This window comes from Chrysemys picta, chromosome 2, assembly GCF_011386835.1.
Source record: "Chrysemys picta bellii isolate R12L10 chromosome 2, ASM1138683v2, whole genome shotgun sequence".
NCBI classification, from domain to species: Eukaryota; Metazoa; Chordata; order Testudines; family Emydidae; genus Chrysemys; species Chrysemys picta.
Genome location: NC_088792.1, coordinates 209512436 through 209529930, shown reverse-complemented (window position 1 = coordinate 209529930; position 17495 = coordinate 209512436). Strand labels below are relative to the sequence as shown.

The 17495-nt window shown below is 45.5% G+C and overlaps 1 long non-coding RNA gene across 1 annotated transcript; it reads right to left on the bottom strand.

Annotated features, from left to right (window-relative positions):
• Window positions 1-869: 869 nt before the first annotated feature.
• Window positions 870-17457, bottom strand: LOC135981038 (uncharacterized). Its single transcript, XR_010597994.1, has 2 exons — window positions 17201-17457; window positions 870-1437 (listed from the first exon to the last, which is right to left on the bottom strand). It is a non-coding gene; the product is annotated as an uncharacterized LOC135981038 (long non-coding RNA).
• Between the last annotated feature and the right edge of the window lie 38 nt (window positions 17458-17495).

The window sequence follows — 17495 nt, the reverse complement described above, 5'->3', positions numbered from 1 at the left end:
CTGCTGCTACCAAAGGTAGTGACTCTGGGAAACGTGCAGGTCATAGTGGATGGCTTTGCTGCAATGGGATTCCCTAACTGTGGTGGGGCGATAGATGGAACCCATATCCCTATCTTGGCACCGGAGCACCAGGGCAGCCAGTATGTAAACCACAAGGGGTACTTTTCAATGGTGCTGCAAGCACTGGTGGATCACAAGGGACATTTCACCAACATCAACGTGGGATGGCCGTGAAGGGTTCATGACGCTTGCGTCTTCAGGAACATTATTCTGTTTAAATGGCTGCAGCAAGGGACTTACTTCTCAGACCAGAAAATAACAGTTGGGGATGTTGAAATGCCTATAGTTATCCTTGGGGACCCAGCCTACCCCTTAATGCCATGGCTCATGAAGCCATACACAGGCAGCCTGGACACTAGTCAGGACCTGTTCAACTACAGGCTGAGCAAGTGCAGAATAGTGGTAGAATGTGCATTTGGACGTTTAAAAGGTCGCTGGCGCACTTTACTGACTCGCTCAGACCTCAGCCAAACCAATATTCCCATTGTTATTGCTGCTTGCTGTGTGCTCCACAATCTCTGTGAGAGTAAGGGGGAGACTTTTATGGCGGGGTGGGAGGCTGAGGCAAATCGCCTGACCGCTGATTACGTGCAGCCAGACACCAGGGCGATTAGAAGAGCACACCAGGAAGCGCTGCGCATCAGGGAAGCTTTGAAAACCAGTTTCATGACTGGCCAGGCTACCGTGTGAAAGTTCTGTTTGTTTCTCCTTGATGAAAACCTGCCCCGTTGATTGACTCGTTCTCTGTAAGCAACCCACCCTCCCTCTTCGATCCCAGCTTGCTTTCAAAGGAAATAAGGTCACTATCATTTAAAAATCATGCATTCTTTATTAATTGATTATAAAAAGAGGGAGAGAACTGACAAGGTAGCCCAGGTGGGGTTTGGGAGAAGGATTGAAGGGAAGGAAAAGTCCACTAAAAAAGTATAATGTAATGACAGCCTTTTGGTTGGGCTGTCCACTGGGGTGGAGTGGGAGGGTGCAGGGAGCCTCCCCCCTGCGTTCTTACATGTCTGGGTGAGGAGGCTATGGAACATGGTGAGGGGGGAGGGAGGTTATACAGCGGCTGCAGCGGCACTCTGTGCTCCTGCTGCCGTTCCTGAAGCTCCACCAGACGCCGGAGCATGTCCGGTTGATCACGCAGCAGCCCCAGCGTTGCAGCCTGCCACCTCTCACCTCGAGCGTCCCTCATGGCCTCACGTTCACTGGCATCTTTCCTGTACTTTGATATCGTGTCCTTCCACTCATTCAGATGAGCTCTTTCATTGCGGGTGGATTCCATGATTTCCAAGAACATTTCGTCTCGCATCCTCTTTTTTCGATGCCTTATCTGAGATAGCCTTCGGGACGGAGGAGGGAGGCTTGAAAAATTTGCAGCTGCAGGAGGGAGGGAAAAAAGGGAGAGAAGTATTTAAAAAGATACATTTTACAGAACAATGCTTATACTCTTTCACGGTGAACAACACTATTCACATTACATAGCACATGTGATTTCGGTACAAGGTCGCATTTTGCATCTTAATATTGACTGCCTGCGGCTTTGGTGTTAGAGAGCACAGACACAGGTCCGGGCAACAGAATTCGGCTTGCATGTGGCCATGGTAAGCCATTGTCTTTCGGTTTCTGCAGCTTTCCTACAAGCAGCGCCCTCCTTTCCCACATACCAAGCAAAGCCCGTTGAGTGCTGCGGTTTTTCTGTTAACGTGCAGCAGCAGAAACCAAACTAACCCCCCCCCCCATCCAATTCTCTGGGATGATCGCTTTATCCCTCCCCCACACTGCGTGGCTGGTATCAGGGAAGATCCACCCCCCTCACCCTCTGCTTGGCTAACTACAGGGAAGGATTTCTTTTCAGCCACAGGCAAACAGCCCAGTAGGAATGGCCACCTCTGTCCCCTTAATTAAATTCCCGTATTTCAACCAGATTACCATGAACAATATCACTCTCCTGAGGATAACACAGCGAGATAAAGAACGGATGTTGCTTGAATGCCAGCAAACACCGGGACCATACGCTGCCAGGCTTTGTCATGCAATGATACCAGATTACTTGCTACTAGCATGGCATGGTCAAGTGTCCTACCATGGAGGACGGAATAAGGCTGCACTGCAAAGAAACCTTGTAGAAAGTCTTTTGGAGTACCTCCAGGAGAGCTTCATGGAGATGTCCCTGGAGGATTTCCGCTCCATCCTTAGACACGTTAACAGACTTTTCCAGTAGCTGCACTGGGCGCGAATGCATCCCAAGTCCTCAGGGCAAATTAATCATTAAAAAACGCTTGCTTTTAAACCATGTTTTATATTTACAAAGGTACACTCACTGGAGGTCCCTTCCATGGCCTCATTGTCTGGGGGTTGGGAGGGTGCTTCAGTCAGGCTGAGAAAAAGATCCTGGCTGTTGGGGAGAACGGAGTGCTGTGTGCTCTCCGCAAGCTCGTCATCCTCCTCCTCTTCCCCATCTGCAGAAACCTCAGGCATGGCTGAGATTACCCCCGCCTCGGAATTCACGGTCAGAGAGGGGGTAGTGGTGGTGGCCCCCCCTAGAATTGCATGCAGCTCATGTCTGTGGCTCTGACCCGGAGCGACCGTTTGCCTCCTTTGTTTTTTGATAGGTTTGTCTGAGCTCCTTAACTTTCACGCGGCACGGTAGTGAGTCCCTATTGTGGCCTCTCTCCATCATGCCCTTGGAGATTTTTTCAAATGTTTTGACATGTCGTCTTTTGGAACGTAGTTCTGCTAGCACTGAACCCTTTCCCCATATAGCGATCAGATCCAGTACCTCCCATACGGTCCATGCTGGTGCTCTTTTTCGATTCTCGGACTGCATGGTTACCTGTGCTGATGAGCTCTGCATGGTCACCTGTGCTCTGCACGCTGGGCAAACAGGAAATGTAATTCAGAAGTTCACGGGGCTCTTCCTGTCTACCTGGCCAGTGCCATCCGAGTTCAGATTGCTGTCCAGAGAGGTCACAATGGTGCACTGTGGGATAGCTCCCGGAGGCCAATACCGTCGAATTGCAGCCACACTAACCCTAATCCGAAATGGCAATACCGATTTCAGCGCTACTCCCCTCGTCGGGGAGGAGTACAGATATCGATATTAAGAGCCCTTTATATCAAAGTAAAGGGCTTTGTTGTGTGGACGAGTGCAGGGTTAATTCCGTTTAACACTGCTAAATTCGAGATAAACTCCTAGTGTAGACCAGGCCTTAGTGTGGATGCAGTTAAATTGGTATAAAGGTGCCTTATATTGGTATAGTTTATTCCCCTTCTTGTAATAAACACTTTTATATCAGAATAGTTAAAGCAGTACACCTTTCTAGCATAGACTGAACTAGCCCTATAGACAGGTTATTCTATAATTGTCCATTGTGGGGCTTCTTGCACCTTCCTCTGAAGTATCTGGCAATGACCATTCTTGGAGATGGGACACTGGACTAAAGAGACCATGGGTCTAATGTAGTATATTGCAGTTCCTATCTGTTTATTAGTATTTTCTTTGTGTACTGTTAAAAACGTAACCTCCATACAGTAGGCTCCCAGTTCTGCTCCCATTGACTTCACTGGGAACAGGATTAGCTGCAAGATGATAATTCATATTGCATATATAAAGTACATATATGTGTACACACTTTTAAAAGGACTTCACAAAAACAGAGATATTTATAGTCAATTCTACAAATAAACATAGCTACAATATGTTTCTTACTTATTCAGGTCCTGGTCCGATGTCCGTTTGAGTCAAGGGAAACACTTCGCTCAAGCCCTTACTCAGTCTGAGTTCCAAAACACCATATGGGAACAGAAAGTATGTGTACACTTACATACTGCACCAGCAGGGTTTTTTTAAACGTTTAATTTAATTATTAAAGTTTATCTTCTTTCTGGCTCATTTACTATTTAGGTCAGTGCTGTTCTATTCTACATAGATTCTTTTACCACCCTCAGCATTACAGTAGCTGAGGGCCTTCCAGTAGTACATTAAATGATGTGACTAACATCTCTTACGTGTAGCTTGTTTTCTTTCTCATCCGCTCCCCGGAGGGAGGATTGTATGAATAGTGGAGTGTTTTGGTAAGCTGTGTGTTCTTTGTTTTTTTGTTTGCGTTTTTTTAAAATGCACATGCTGCTATGTGTCTGTGAGAGAAGGCAAGTTTGAAGAAGTGAATCTTGGACTTGGAGCAGAAGGTTGGGAAGTTCTATTGGTCCTTAGTTACTGTGGGAATTCATTCTGCAATCTTGGACCAGCTTCTAAGAAAGCTTTGTTTTCTGGTACAGACAAGCTTTATCCTTATGGCAGAAAGTTCCACTGGGATTGAGGAGTGGATTGGTCAGCCATGGTCTTCAACCCAGAGCTTTTGGCAGTCTCTTAGATATGATGGATAGAGGATGGATCACGTGATGATTTTCTGTTCTGTTCATTCCCTCTGAAGCATCTGGCGTTGGCTGCTATCGGAAGACACAATACTGGGCTAGATGGACCATTGGTCTGACCCAGTATGTCCGTTCTTATGTTCTTATGCTGGCTGGTCCAGGCTATGGAGTGCCTTGAAAGTAAGGACCAAGATCTGGAACTTAACTCAGTATTCTGTGGGAACCCAGGGTGGAAAGCGAAAAACAGAGAACTGGTTTCATGTGAATTTATTATTTTTGATTTCATGATGACTAAACAGGGAGCTGAAGCTGAAGGTAGACGACACATTAGTGACTTGGTCTAATATGTGGCCTGATTTGTCCTCAAATAACTACACTTAAGTCAGTAGTTACATTATTAACTTAATCTTAGAAATGTAGACCCCAATCTGTTCTCTTTCTGTGAGTGTAAACACACAATTAAGGGATGAAAGGCCAGCCTCTAAAAAATCTAGTAGGCCAGTTAAAGACAAGGTCTTTGACTTAATCCTTACTGTCCTTTCATGAGATGGTGGCCACAGTAGAACCCAAGTCAGTGAGGGCCCAGGCAGCATTTGCCAATTTAGTCTTTAATGTACCTCAGCTTTGTTTCTTTTATGCTAACTCTTCCCTGAAATTTCATTTATCTAAAACTGTGTTATTGTTTTCGTTAGTCTGATTATTGTACAGTATGCAGGAGCATCATTTGTATGATAAGTACTATATACAAGTAATTTATTACAGGATACTTTATCATCTTTGTAGGGGAAGCCAAGGGAATGTTTTTATATTTCACTGATTTTTCTATATCAGTCAAGGAAAACTACATGCAGTGGAAAAGGCACTCTCCATCTTACAATTAGCACTCATAGCTACATTAATTTTATACTTTGTACCACATTAAAACCACAACACCTAAAACATACTACAGAAAATATAGGCATGACTAAATGAATGTAAAAGCAGTGATTTCTGCTTTCCTAAGAATATTAACTTCTTTGACTAAGAGGCATGGCTATTTGGTTACATACAAGATGTGTTTTTATCAGTAGAAAATATGTGCTTTCAGACACAGGAAGGTTTATCTCTCACATTGGCTTGCTTCATCTCTTCAGTGTTATCAGGGCATATGTATGTTGAGTAACTTCCATTTCACTCAACAAAAGTTAGCTAAATTCTAAAGTAAGTGAAGCAACAAAAGCAGGAAGAGGAAATGACCAATTTTCAGCTTACATCAGACTAGGTAAAAACAATTATATTCAATTTTATTATAACTGACTATACTTTATGGGATTTTGTCACAGGGTGGACTGGGCCCTTTATGAGAGAACTACTCCAGCACAACAAGTCCCTATGAAGCCTGTTAGAGGACCAGGTCTCCCCTCTAAAAAACTAGAGGGTAACAGGAAAAGAAAGGTGGGCTGGTGTGGTTACGGTGGGCTAGTGGAAGATGGAGGATTTTCTGACCTCAAATAAAGTCACTGTGGAAACTGAAGAGTTTATTAGAGAGGGAGAATAAATACAAAGGGAGTGGGGGAGAAAAGAGTAGAAGCAGAATCTGATGATATCAGCAAAAAAGCAAAGCGCGGGAAGGAAATAAACCAAACATTATATTTATAAGATTCCTAGCCAAAGAAATAAGATTAGGTGATGTTAACTGTGTGAAAGTAGCTGACTGGATTTAAAAAAGCATAGTGGATATTATAAGAAATAGAAGGGTGTGGTATGGTAATCTTTTAGTTGAATGTAAAACAAAGAGCAAGCTAATAAACTGCTAAAAACTAAAATACTAGACAAAGTTAAAATAAATTGCCAGCTACCAAAGATGACTGAAATAAAGGGTTAATATTTGGAGTGCCATTAAAACTGACCAATGATGAGATAATCAAAAGCATAGAAGAAGATAAAGTGTTAGTAAATAAGTGATTAATTAGTGAAAGAGAGGAAAGCAAGCCATCAACAGCTGTACGGATTACATTTAAGGAAGAAACTCTACCTGAGAAATTAACACTAGGGTTAGAGACTAACACAGCTACCACTCTGAAACCTGTCACTAGGGTTTCAGATATTCAGAACCAAGTCATATATCCCCCTCCCTTAAGCTGTTATAAGTATCAATAGGTATGGGCATGTAGCAGTGTTTGTAAAGGCAAAAGAAGATGCAGTCAGTGCGTGGAAGAGAAATTATGAAAATTGTATAGAGGGGACAGAGGTCAAATGTAGTAACTGCAGTGGTATCCAGATTCTGGCATATAGAGGGTGTCTTAAGGCAAGCTAAAGAGTTACAAAAGACAAAAATTGTTAATAACATACCTTATGCAGAAACTGTAAGAAGACTCTCAAAGCATCAGGTGGAGAAGGAAGAAACAACCAGAACAAGAAAAGGGGAACTGCAGAAACAGCCACATTCTATAAAGAATATGATAAAACACTGTGGAATGAATAGACTATCTACTATTAATGAAAAAAGAAAGGTTTATTGCATTAATGATAGAAGTGATACACTGTACATCACAGACTGTGAAAAAATCAGAAATTATAGCAAGGGCAGTGGAAAAATACTTGTACATTAGCAGCTTGTCAATGGACTGAATTCATGTAATTTTGAATAAAGTTAAGGGGAAAATATAATTAGTATGGGGATCTCAGTCTTTTGTTGGAATGAGCACAGTCTGATAGCACATGGCCAAGAACTAAAAGAAAATATCCTGGAAATGAAAACTAAACCAGCTGTCATATATATCCAGAAAACATTTAAAATTGCTTTTAAAATTCCAGGGTACATTGCCTTTGGGCAAGACCGAAAACTAAGAATAGGAGGAAGCATTTGTACTTTCATAAGGGAAAGATTAAACTACATAGCAGTAAAGAATGAAGAGGTCTAAAATATGCTGTTGAGATCCCAATGCAGAAGAGTAATACTACTTTAAGGATTTATAATATCTAAAACCATGTGGGAAATTAGAAGGTTTGGAGCTACAAGAAATAGAAAAGAATGCTAAAAGAGCACATATTGTGTACAGTGACCTAAATAGTCATAATAAATTGTGGGGAAGTAAGACATCATGAAAATGATGCATGCTTAGAAAAATATTTTCATCAATGAAATCTACTGGCTTTAAACGATGGCATCACATCTTGATTTAATACCCTAGATCATGGGTGGGCAAACTACGGCCTAGGGGCCACATCCGGCCCTCCAGACATTTTAATCCAGCCCTTGAGCTCCCGCCGGGGGAGCAGGGTCCAGGGCTCGCCCCGTTCCGGAGCTCCAGCCAGGGAGCGGAATCAGGGGCTTGCCCCACTCTGCGCAGCTCCCAGAAACAGCAGCATGTTCCTGCTCTGGCTCCTACACATAGGGGCAGCCAGGGGGGCTCCACACACTGCCCCTGCCCCAGGCGCTGCCTCCATAGCTCCCACTGGCCAGGAACTGCGTCCAATGGATGCTGTGGGGTGGCACTTGTGGACAGGGCAGCGCGCAGAGCCTCCTGGCCGCAGCTCCCTGTAGGAGCTGGAACGGAGACATACCACTGCTTCTGGGAGCTGCTTGAGGTAAGTGTCGCCCGGAGCCTGCACCCCTGACTCCCTCCCGCGCCCCAATCCCCTGCCCCAGCCCTGATCCCCCTCTCACCTTCTGAACCCCTCAGTCCCAGCCCAGAGCACCCTCCAGCATCCGCAACCCCTCATCCCCAGCCCAACCCCAGAGCCTGCACCCCCAGCCGGAGCCCTCACCCCCCGCCTGTACCCCAACTCCCTGCCCCAGTCCGGAGCCCCCTCCTGTACCCATAACTCCTCATTTCTGGCCCCACCCCAGAGCCTGCACCCTCAGCCAGAGCCCTCACCCCCTCCCACAACCCCCAATTTCGTGAGCATTCATGGCCCGCCATACAATTTCCATACCCAGATGTGGCCCTCAGGCCAAAAAGTTTGCCCACCCCTGCCCTAGATGGTAGCTTTTCCTGCTTAGACCTGAGAATTATAACAGCAGTATTGAAAGTAAATGTAACTGGGAAATATATAAGGAACAAGGAATGGGAAGTGATCAGTTCTCTATACTTTTCAAGGGCAAGGTCAGGTTGAAGGTAAGGGAAAATTTCTCACCTGGAATTTTAAGAAAGCAATTGTACAAGTAAATGTACTGAATTTGTGAATAATCATTGTGTGAATGATGTTATAGAGAATTTCAAGTATAATATATCAAAGGGATTAGTAGCAGCAGCTACTGTAGCCATACTTAGGATACTGAAGTACCCCAAAACTGAAAACTCACTTTCATGGTGGAATGAGTAGTGCAAAATAGCAGTTAAAGAAAGAAACCAAGTCTACAAAAAAGCAAAAAATGCAATGAATAGTGAAGATCTAATGAAGTATAAAACAAGTAAGGCTACAACACAAAAAATTATTTTAAAAAATCAGTTGGAGGAAGTACTGTAGGCAGAAAAACAAAGATATTACGACATCAGAAATATACAAGCAAATTGGAAAATGAATAGAATTCCAACTAAGTAGCCACATCCCAGGTCTTATTGGGACTCATAACATAGTTACAAATTCTGATTATTAGAGAGCAGAAGTTTTAGCAGAAACTTTGAGGGGTGTGTAATGTTGAAAACCAAAGTGAAATTTTCCACCAAATTAAAAGACAATTCATCGAAGAGAATCATGATCTATTATGCAGTTGGGGTAAACATGAAGATACTATACTGAATGAATGGTTTTGTATGCAAGAACTTGAAAAAGCTATTGATATCAGCAAGAACTCATCCCCAGGTAAAGATAATATATGTAACATAAGGTTTCAATATCTCTTCAAAAGCAGTTTGAGGGTTATTGCAATTATTTAATACTATATGGGAGAAAAGGAGTGATACTAGAGTAGGATGGAAACATGCAGTAGTAATCATAGGCGCTGGCTCTGTGGGTGCTCTGGGGCTAGAGCACCCATCGAAAAAAATGGTGGGTGCTGAGCACCCAGCAGCCAGAGTGGTTTGGCAGCACCCCCAATTAGCAGTTTGGTGGCTGGGGAAAGGGTTTGGGGAGGGCAGAGAGCAGCGAGCGGATGGGTACCTCGGGGAGGGGGCAGAGCAGGGGTGGGAAGAAGCAGAAGGGAGGGTGGGGATTTGGGGGAGGGGGCAGAGCAAGGATGGGGTCTTGTGGAGGGGGGCGGAGCAAGGTTGGGGGAAGGCAGAGTGAGGACAGGGCCTTGGGGGAGAGGTGGAGTGGGGGCGAGGGCTCTCGGCAGAGTGGGGGGTGGAGCACCACCGGGGAGAAAAGAAAAACTCAGCACCTATGGTAGTAATTCCAATACAAAAATGAGGCAAACTATCCACAGAAGTGGATGCCCATAGACCAATTGCCCTTATGTCTAGTCTGGGTAAAATTACAGAGAGAATAGTGAATTAAAGATTGGTTGCCTATTTGGAAAATAATGGTATTACAGATATGGTGCAGAGTGATTTTAGGAGAGGAAGATGCACCATTGATCACATTACTAAGTTATAAACTGAAATACAAAAAAGTTTGATTCACAAGGGTTTCATGATTGCTGTCTTTCTAGATACTGACAAGGCATATGACATGCTATGGAGGGAAGGCTTGCTGTACAAAGTAGGTGCACTAGAGATAAAGGAAAAATGTATGGGTGGATGTAATGGGGTCTACAAACCCCACACTGTGCAGAGGCAGAAGAGAGAGGGGATCCTCTCTTGCCTACACGTAAGCAGCCTGATCACACCCCTATGCAGTTGCCACAATTGCCAATCATGGAGGCAAGCACCTTCAGCTGCAACCAATAAGGGAAACAAGACCTGCTATAAAAGGAGAGCTCAGCAAAGGTGGGGAGGCAGGAAGGTCTAGAACAGTGAAGGGGTAATAGCTTTGCATTAGGCTGTTTCCAAGTTCCCGAAACATAACCCAAAGAGACCACAGCAGACCACTAAGCCTAATTAGAGGCCAGGGGCCAACCAAAGAAAATCAGCCAGGGAGCAGTAGAGACCTCCTGAAAGACCCTATCAAGGACCACTAAAAACAGATGAGAACATTTTTCAGAAAAAGCACCATGTAGGTCAGAGTTGGGAAAGTTTTATGTTGAATATATATATAATATTAAAAATGGTACATAGGGAAGTGTTAGCCAACCCAGCCTTCATTAATATCATGATAGATGATCTCCCAAAACACACAAGTGCTGGGGTATGTGTCACACTATTTGCAGATGATTGTGCTCTGTGGGTTAGGAGCAGGAATACTGAGATGGTAGAAAAGAGAATCAACAAAATGTTACTGAGACACCGCTGACTAGGGAAATGCATGGAGTTTCAGGTTCTCTATTTCTAAAACCGAAGGATTGCTCTTTACAAAAAGTAAAGTTACAAGGGGAGGCAAACCGTATATGAAAACAATTAGATGTAGTAAAAAGGCTCAAATTCTTAGGGGTAATATTTGATACTAAATTACTTCAGAAAGATCATATGAACTATGTTAAAGACAAATGTACAGGAAGGATTAACCTGCTTCAAAGTTCTGTTGGGACCAGTTGGGGTGCAGGTAAGAAAACCCTGCTGATAGTATACAAAGCCTTAATAAGACTAATTATTGACTATGGTTGCCAAGCTTTTGGGTCAGCATCAAAATCAGTACTTAAAAAATTGGATTAATACATTATGAATTGGGTATGGTGCATTACAGATAGCCTCTAGTGAAACACCAGTTATGCTACAAATGAAACTACTGGACCTAACTTTATGGGCCAAAGTTAATAGGAACTACAATGATGAAAGTACCAGACAAATTGATGAGGATTGTTGGGAATTCGATAGGCAAACTATAGCACACAACGTTAGAACTCCACATGCTGTTTGAATACGGTGGATGCAAGAGTTGAAAGAGAAGAAAAAGCTGAAGGAAGTAAATGAAGGAAAATTAGTTATGGATGGAAAGTGGCATGTCCAAACATGGATTTAGATTTATTTTATAAACTTAAGGGTAAAAAAGAGACAGTAGGTATTATAAATAAAGTGTACCGGTTCAGAGATGAAATGTGGAGTCAGTTTTGTCAAATATATGCAGATGGGTCCAGAAAAGAAAAACAGGAAGAGTGGGGATGGCATTATTGTATACCAAAATTGGGAATTAGTACATCTAAAAGACTGTTTGACTATATAGCTGTCATGACACCTGAACTACTAGTAGTAATGTTAGTATTAAATTGAATCTGGGATGTTTGCCCAGCAGCAGCAGTCATCTTTTTTTTTTTTTTTTTAATTCAATCTCAGGCCTTATGGCAATTTTAAAGAAAGGGTGTCTCAGTTTGTAGAAGTGATTTAATCAGTAAAGTTATATTTCTAATAACAGAGTGAGTACAGATAGGGATACACATAGCATTAGCTTGGATCCCAGAACATTTTGGGATTACAGGAAACAAAATGGTGGACAAAGCAGCTAAAAATGCTGTAAGAAATGGAAGGATTGACATAGAAGGACCCTCGAGTAAACAAGAATTCAAAAGCCTAGTACAGAAAAAATTAAAAGAGGAATGGCAAAAAAATGTGGATTAATGAGAAAAGTGGAAGAAGATTTGTTTGAATTGTGCCCTAGAGTTGAGGATTACAACATAATTCAGGGCCTGGATAGGACTAATTAAGTACTTTTGTTTAAAGCAAAGGTTCTCAAACTGTGGTCCGTGAGCTCCATTCACGTGGTCTGTGGATAGTTTCCTCTAAGGTGCGTGCCTGGGCGGCTGCACATGAAAAAATGAAGGGTCACCCACCTAATTAGTGGAGCTGCGCAGGCGTGGCTCTGCTAATTAGGTGCCTGGACCCTGGAGCAGATGCACATGTAAGGTGATGTGGTGGCCTTGGGGGGGATAGGGGGTAGGTGGGAGGGAGTAGTGGGGTGAGAAGAGGGGGTGGAGGGAATTTGGGATGTGCAGGGCTGCGGCGGCAACAGAAAGAGGTGACTTTCCCCAGCTCCAGGGCTGCGGCTTCTGGGGAGAGATGGACCTCCCTACCAGCCTCAGCTCTGTGACTGCTGTGGCAGGGGAGAGACCCCCTCCTTCTCAGCCCCAGCTTGGGGGCTGCTGCAGCGGAGGAGAAAGGGCACATCCATCGCATTAGAAAGGTAAGACTACTGATATTAAAATATGAGTTGTGTGCTAAAAATGTCATTATTGTTTTTTATATATATAGCACTTTTATCCAAAGCGCTTTACAATAGTTAGCTAATGGTACAAACAACATTTGGAAAGTTCATTAAGTGGTCTGCTGAGACCCTGAGCAATTTTCAAGTGGTCCACGAAAAGAAAAGTTTGAGGACCACTAGTTTAGAGTACTAACTGCCCACTGTGACTTAAATAAATCTTTTTCCAATAAAAAGACACAAAGATGGACTATGTGCCCTCTATAAGATGGGGAAAAAAAGCAATTGATCACCTTTTATGGATATGTAAGGGCTTTGATAAAGAGAGGTAAAAGTTTTTCGAGGAATTAAAATATCTTAAGGTAAAAAAAATACATTATGTGATTTAGTAACAACATTGGTGAAATGGAGCATTATTAAAAAGATGCTGTTACATTACCTGAAAGACATAGGGCAGAGTGAGAGGATATAAACTGCTATGTAGTGAGGAGTTATAGTTGGTATCATAGACTACTCAGCCAAGTCTACTTCAGCATCGAAAAGAAAGGTGTGGCAAAGGAGTCCCTGACTGGGAGAAGAGTCTGGGACTATAAGTCAGAGCAGAAGGTTGAACCCCAGCTAGGAAAGGCTGGAAGTGACAGATTCATGAAGAGCAGACTGGGACAGAAGAAGAGCTCTGGGTGTGGTAGAAGATGCCAGAGCTGAGTATGAACTTTTGTCTTGCAATATTGGACTTTATTTGGGGACCCTGGAGATAATTTTGAACTGTTTCTGTTATTAAACCAGCCCCAGGCAAGGGTGATATTAGCCATGAGAAAGAGTGTGACGTTTTTAAGGGGCCCTGAAGACAGAAAACAAGAGGCAGGATGCTGTAGCGCTACCTGTGGCCATGGATGGGGTGCTCAGAAGATGGCTGACCCTGTTTCAGACTTGACGTAATAGCTAAGGTTCCAATGCTGCAAACATGCATGCACTTAATTCTATACATGTAAATAGCTCCAATGAAGTTACACATGTATGTATGAGTGTCTTTTTGCAGGGTGGGACCTAATACACTATTTAGGTTACTAATGAATCTCCTGCGTGTAGACCTGATGGTTCTATGCCAGTGTTTTTCAAAGTTCGGGTCCTGACCCAGTACTGGGTCATGGCATGTAAGGCACTGGGTCGCCTTGTTCAGCACCCAGGGACCAGGACGTTAAAAGTCCCATCAGCAGTACTGCCCAGCTAAGGCAGGCTAGTGCCTCTCTGTTCTGACTCAGCACTGCGCCCCGGAAGCAGCCAGCAGCTGGTCCGGTTTCTAGGCAGGGGGGCCACGGGGCTCTGTGCCCTGCCCCTGCCCCAAGCACTGTGTGGGGGGGAGAGGGTCGGTGCCTGCGGGCGAGAGCTGCGCGGAGTTGCTTGTGTACCTTCGCCTAGGAGCAGGACTTGCTGCTGGCTGGTTCTGGGGCGCAGGACAGGCCTGCCTCTGCACCTCAGTTGCACTGCTGACCAGGAGATGCTGGAAGTAAGTCCGTGCCCCAATCCCCTGCCCCATCCCTGAGCCCCCCCAAACCCGGAACCCCTTCCTGCACCCCAAACCCCTCTTCCTGGCCCTACCCCAGAGCCTGCACCCCCAGCCCAGATCCCTGACCCCCTTCCACACCCCTGCCCCAGTCCTGAGCCCCCCCCAAACCCAGAGTCCCTCCTCCACCACCCCTCATCACTGGCCCCACCCCAGAGGTGCACCCCCAGCCCAGAGCCCTGACCTACCACACCACAACCCCCTGCCCCAGCCCAGAGTCCCCTCCCGCACCCTGAATCCCTCATTCCTGGCCCCACCCTGCAGCCCTCACCCCCACACCCCAACCCTCTGCTCCAGCCTTGAGCCCCTCCCATACCCCAAACCCCTCATCCCCCAGCTCTGTTGGGTTGTGGGCATCAACAATTTTCTTCAACTGGGTCCCCAGAAAAAAAGTTAGAAAACCACTGCTCTATGCCATCAGTGTCTGCTCTTTAAATTCAATTTCTCTACTTTCTGAGGTCTTTGTAGCTGAATCTGTCCCTTTCAGATTTTTTAAAAATGTACACTTTAACTGCCATTTTCTTTAACTATTATGGCTATAAAGATTATTTTTGCTGTATTTGTAACAGAATACTTGCTGCATCACATACAAAACCCTTGCACAAATATGTACATACAATGAACCCTCTTATACATGGTCATGGTATGTTCTCTCTGGACTGTGGTTGTTCAAACAGAATACTGCTATTTCAAAGAATAACCAACCCTGCACTCAAGGTTTTGTGGTAGCAGCCAGCAGGAAATGAGTTAAATCAAATCTCCATACAAGTATTCTGCAGTCAGTGTACTTCAACAATAACTTTATATAATTTATTTATATCATTGAAGGTACACAGTTATGGCTAAGAAAAAAACAAATATAATGCATTGGTTCCACACTTGATAGAGAATATCACATCGTTAAACTTTTTCTTATCTAATGACTAGTAGTCTTCATAAAACAAGTTTTTATATAAAACAGTTTTTATAACTGCAACAGGAGTCAAGAAGTCAACTGAATCTGCACAGAGACCTCTACATGAAGATATGCAATGAGTATGGCCCTACCAAATTCATGGTCCATTTTGGTCAATTACATGGTCATAGGATTTTTAAAATGGTAAATTTCATGATTTCAGCTATTTAAATTTGAAATTTCAAGGTTTTGTGTAACTGTAGGCGTCCTGACCAATGTTCCCTCCAATTTTTCCCATCCAGGTGTGGAATGAATTTTGTTATGTGCAGCAATATGGATGTGATGTGGGGCCAAGGGGTTTGGAGTGCAGGAGTGGGCTCAAGGCTGGGGCAGAGGGTTTGGGTGTGGAGGGTTTGGGACGCAGGCTGGCTGGGGCTGTGGTGGGGAGAGAGGACTCACCCCGGCCCTCTACCCACCACAGCCCCGGGGCTGGGGGAGAGGTGTCTGACCCTGCCGGGGCTGTGTGTGTGGGGGAGAGGTGTCTGGTCCTGCCGCAGCCCTGGGGCTGTGTGTGTGTGTGGGAGAGGCGTCTGGCCCTGGGACTGGAGAGGGGTAGGGGAGAGGCGTCTGGCCCCACCGCAGCCCTGGTGCTGTAGGGGGGCTAGAGAAGAGGTATCTGGCCCTGCCACAGCCCCCGGAGGTCTGGAGGGGGAGAGGCGTCTGGCCCCACTGCAGGTCCCGGAGCTCTGTGTGTGTGGGGGGAGAGGCGTCTGGCCTCGCCACAGCTGCGGGGGGAGGAGGGAGAGGAATCTCTCCTTGCCGCTCCGCAGCCCCAGGGCCGGAAGAGTTGTCGCACTCCCCAAGCTTCCCCGTCACCACTCCCCACCTCAGCCACGCCCGAGTGCAGCAGTGTGCATGCCTTTGCGGCCCTTGGCGGCCTCCTGCACGGCCGTGGATGCGTGCACCTTAGAGGGAACGTAGGTCCTGCCCAAAAAGGAGTTGTGGGATGGTCGCAACATTATTATAGGAGGGGCTGTGGTACTGCTACTCTTACTTCTGCGCTGCTGCTGGTGATGCTGCCTTCAGAGCTGAGCAGCTGGAGAGTGGCGGCTGCTCGGAGCCCAGCTCTGAATATTGAGCTGCTGCCAGCAGCACAGAAGTAAGGGTGGCAATACCGTGACCCCCTAAAATAACCTTGTGACCCCCCTGCAACTCCCTTTCGGGTCAGGACCCCCAGTTTGAGAAATACTGGTCTCCCCCCATTAAATTTGTATAGTTTAGGGTAAAAGCACACACAAGACCAGATTTCACAGTCCATGACATGTTTTTGATGGCTGTGAATTTGGTAGGGCCCCAGTAATGAGGCTATACTACTTGATTGATTAATAAGGAACATCCCTTTTAATTATGTTCCAAATTAATATTTGTTCATAGATATTCCACTTTGTCAAAATGAAGTAGCAACACAAGAAATACTGTACAGGTGAGGTGATCAATACCATGTCTTTCTAAACTTCCTAATGTATTAATTTTTCTTTCTCAGTCTGTTCTACATGTGGGTCTTGGCTGATTGTAAACTGCAGACTAGTGTGGATTGCGTTCAGGGAAGCAGACTTTGCCCTAGGGACACTCCTTCCCGGCCAAATGTCCACTCCCAGTCTACGTGCCCTGGACATTTTGCTAAGCTTTTATGCAACTGCTAATTCTGCTTGCACGCTAAATTTGAAATCGGGGAGATAGGAGTGGAAAGTCACCGTTTGTAGACTCCGGACGGTGTAAAGATAAATCAAGAAACGTACCTCTCTAATAATAAATGGGAGACGCGCTCGAAGTGCATAGTGGGTGAGAGCACACTGGCATAACAGCAACATCCTTTTTAAGGCGACATGAGCAGTTTTTATAGGGAACAACTCTGCAGCAGGCTACGCTCTTGAAAATGCAGACTGCGTCAGCTGCAGTTTCCCATTAAACTAGTGCCGCGACTCCTTTTTTGTAACTGCACTTAACTGCCTTGTGCAATAGACAACCCCCCGCAGAAGGGCCCTATCCTGAAGCCCTCGCTCAGCCCGGGCTCTAACTTCCACAGCACTTTCGAGGGGTGGGCAGGGAAGGGAGCAAGACGCGTCACAAGTCTCCGACTCTCTGCATCTTACCCTCCTGCCACCTCAACGTTCCGCAAGCGGTGATTGGCCCACAAGAGATGGCTCGCGTACCCTCCAGTGGTGAAAGAAGCCGGAGGCGCGTGGGCATCCGGGTAGCGGGCGCGCTTCCACCCGTCAGTTCATTCACGCGCGGGCAGGAGATTCGCTCGCGCGTCCTCGGCAGCCATTGAGTGGTGGGCTTGGGGAAAGCGAGCGAGCTCCCTCCTCCCCGCCCCCCCCCGCTCGCGCGCGCTCGGCAGCCGTTGAGCGGTGGGCTTGGGTAAAGCAAGCTTCCTCCCCCCCCCTC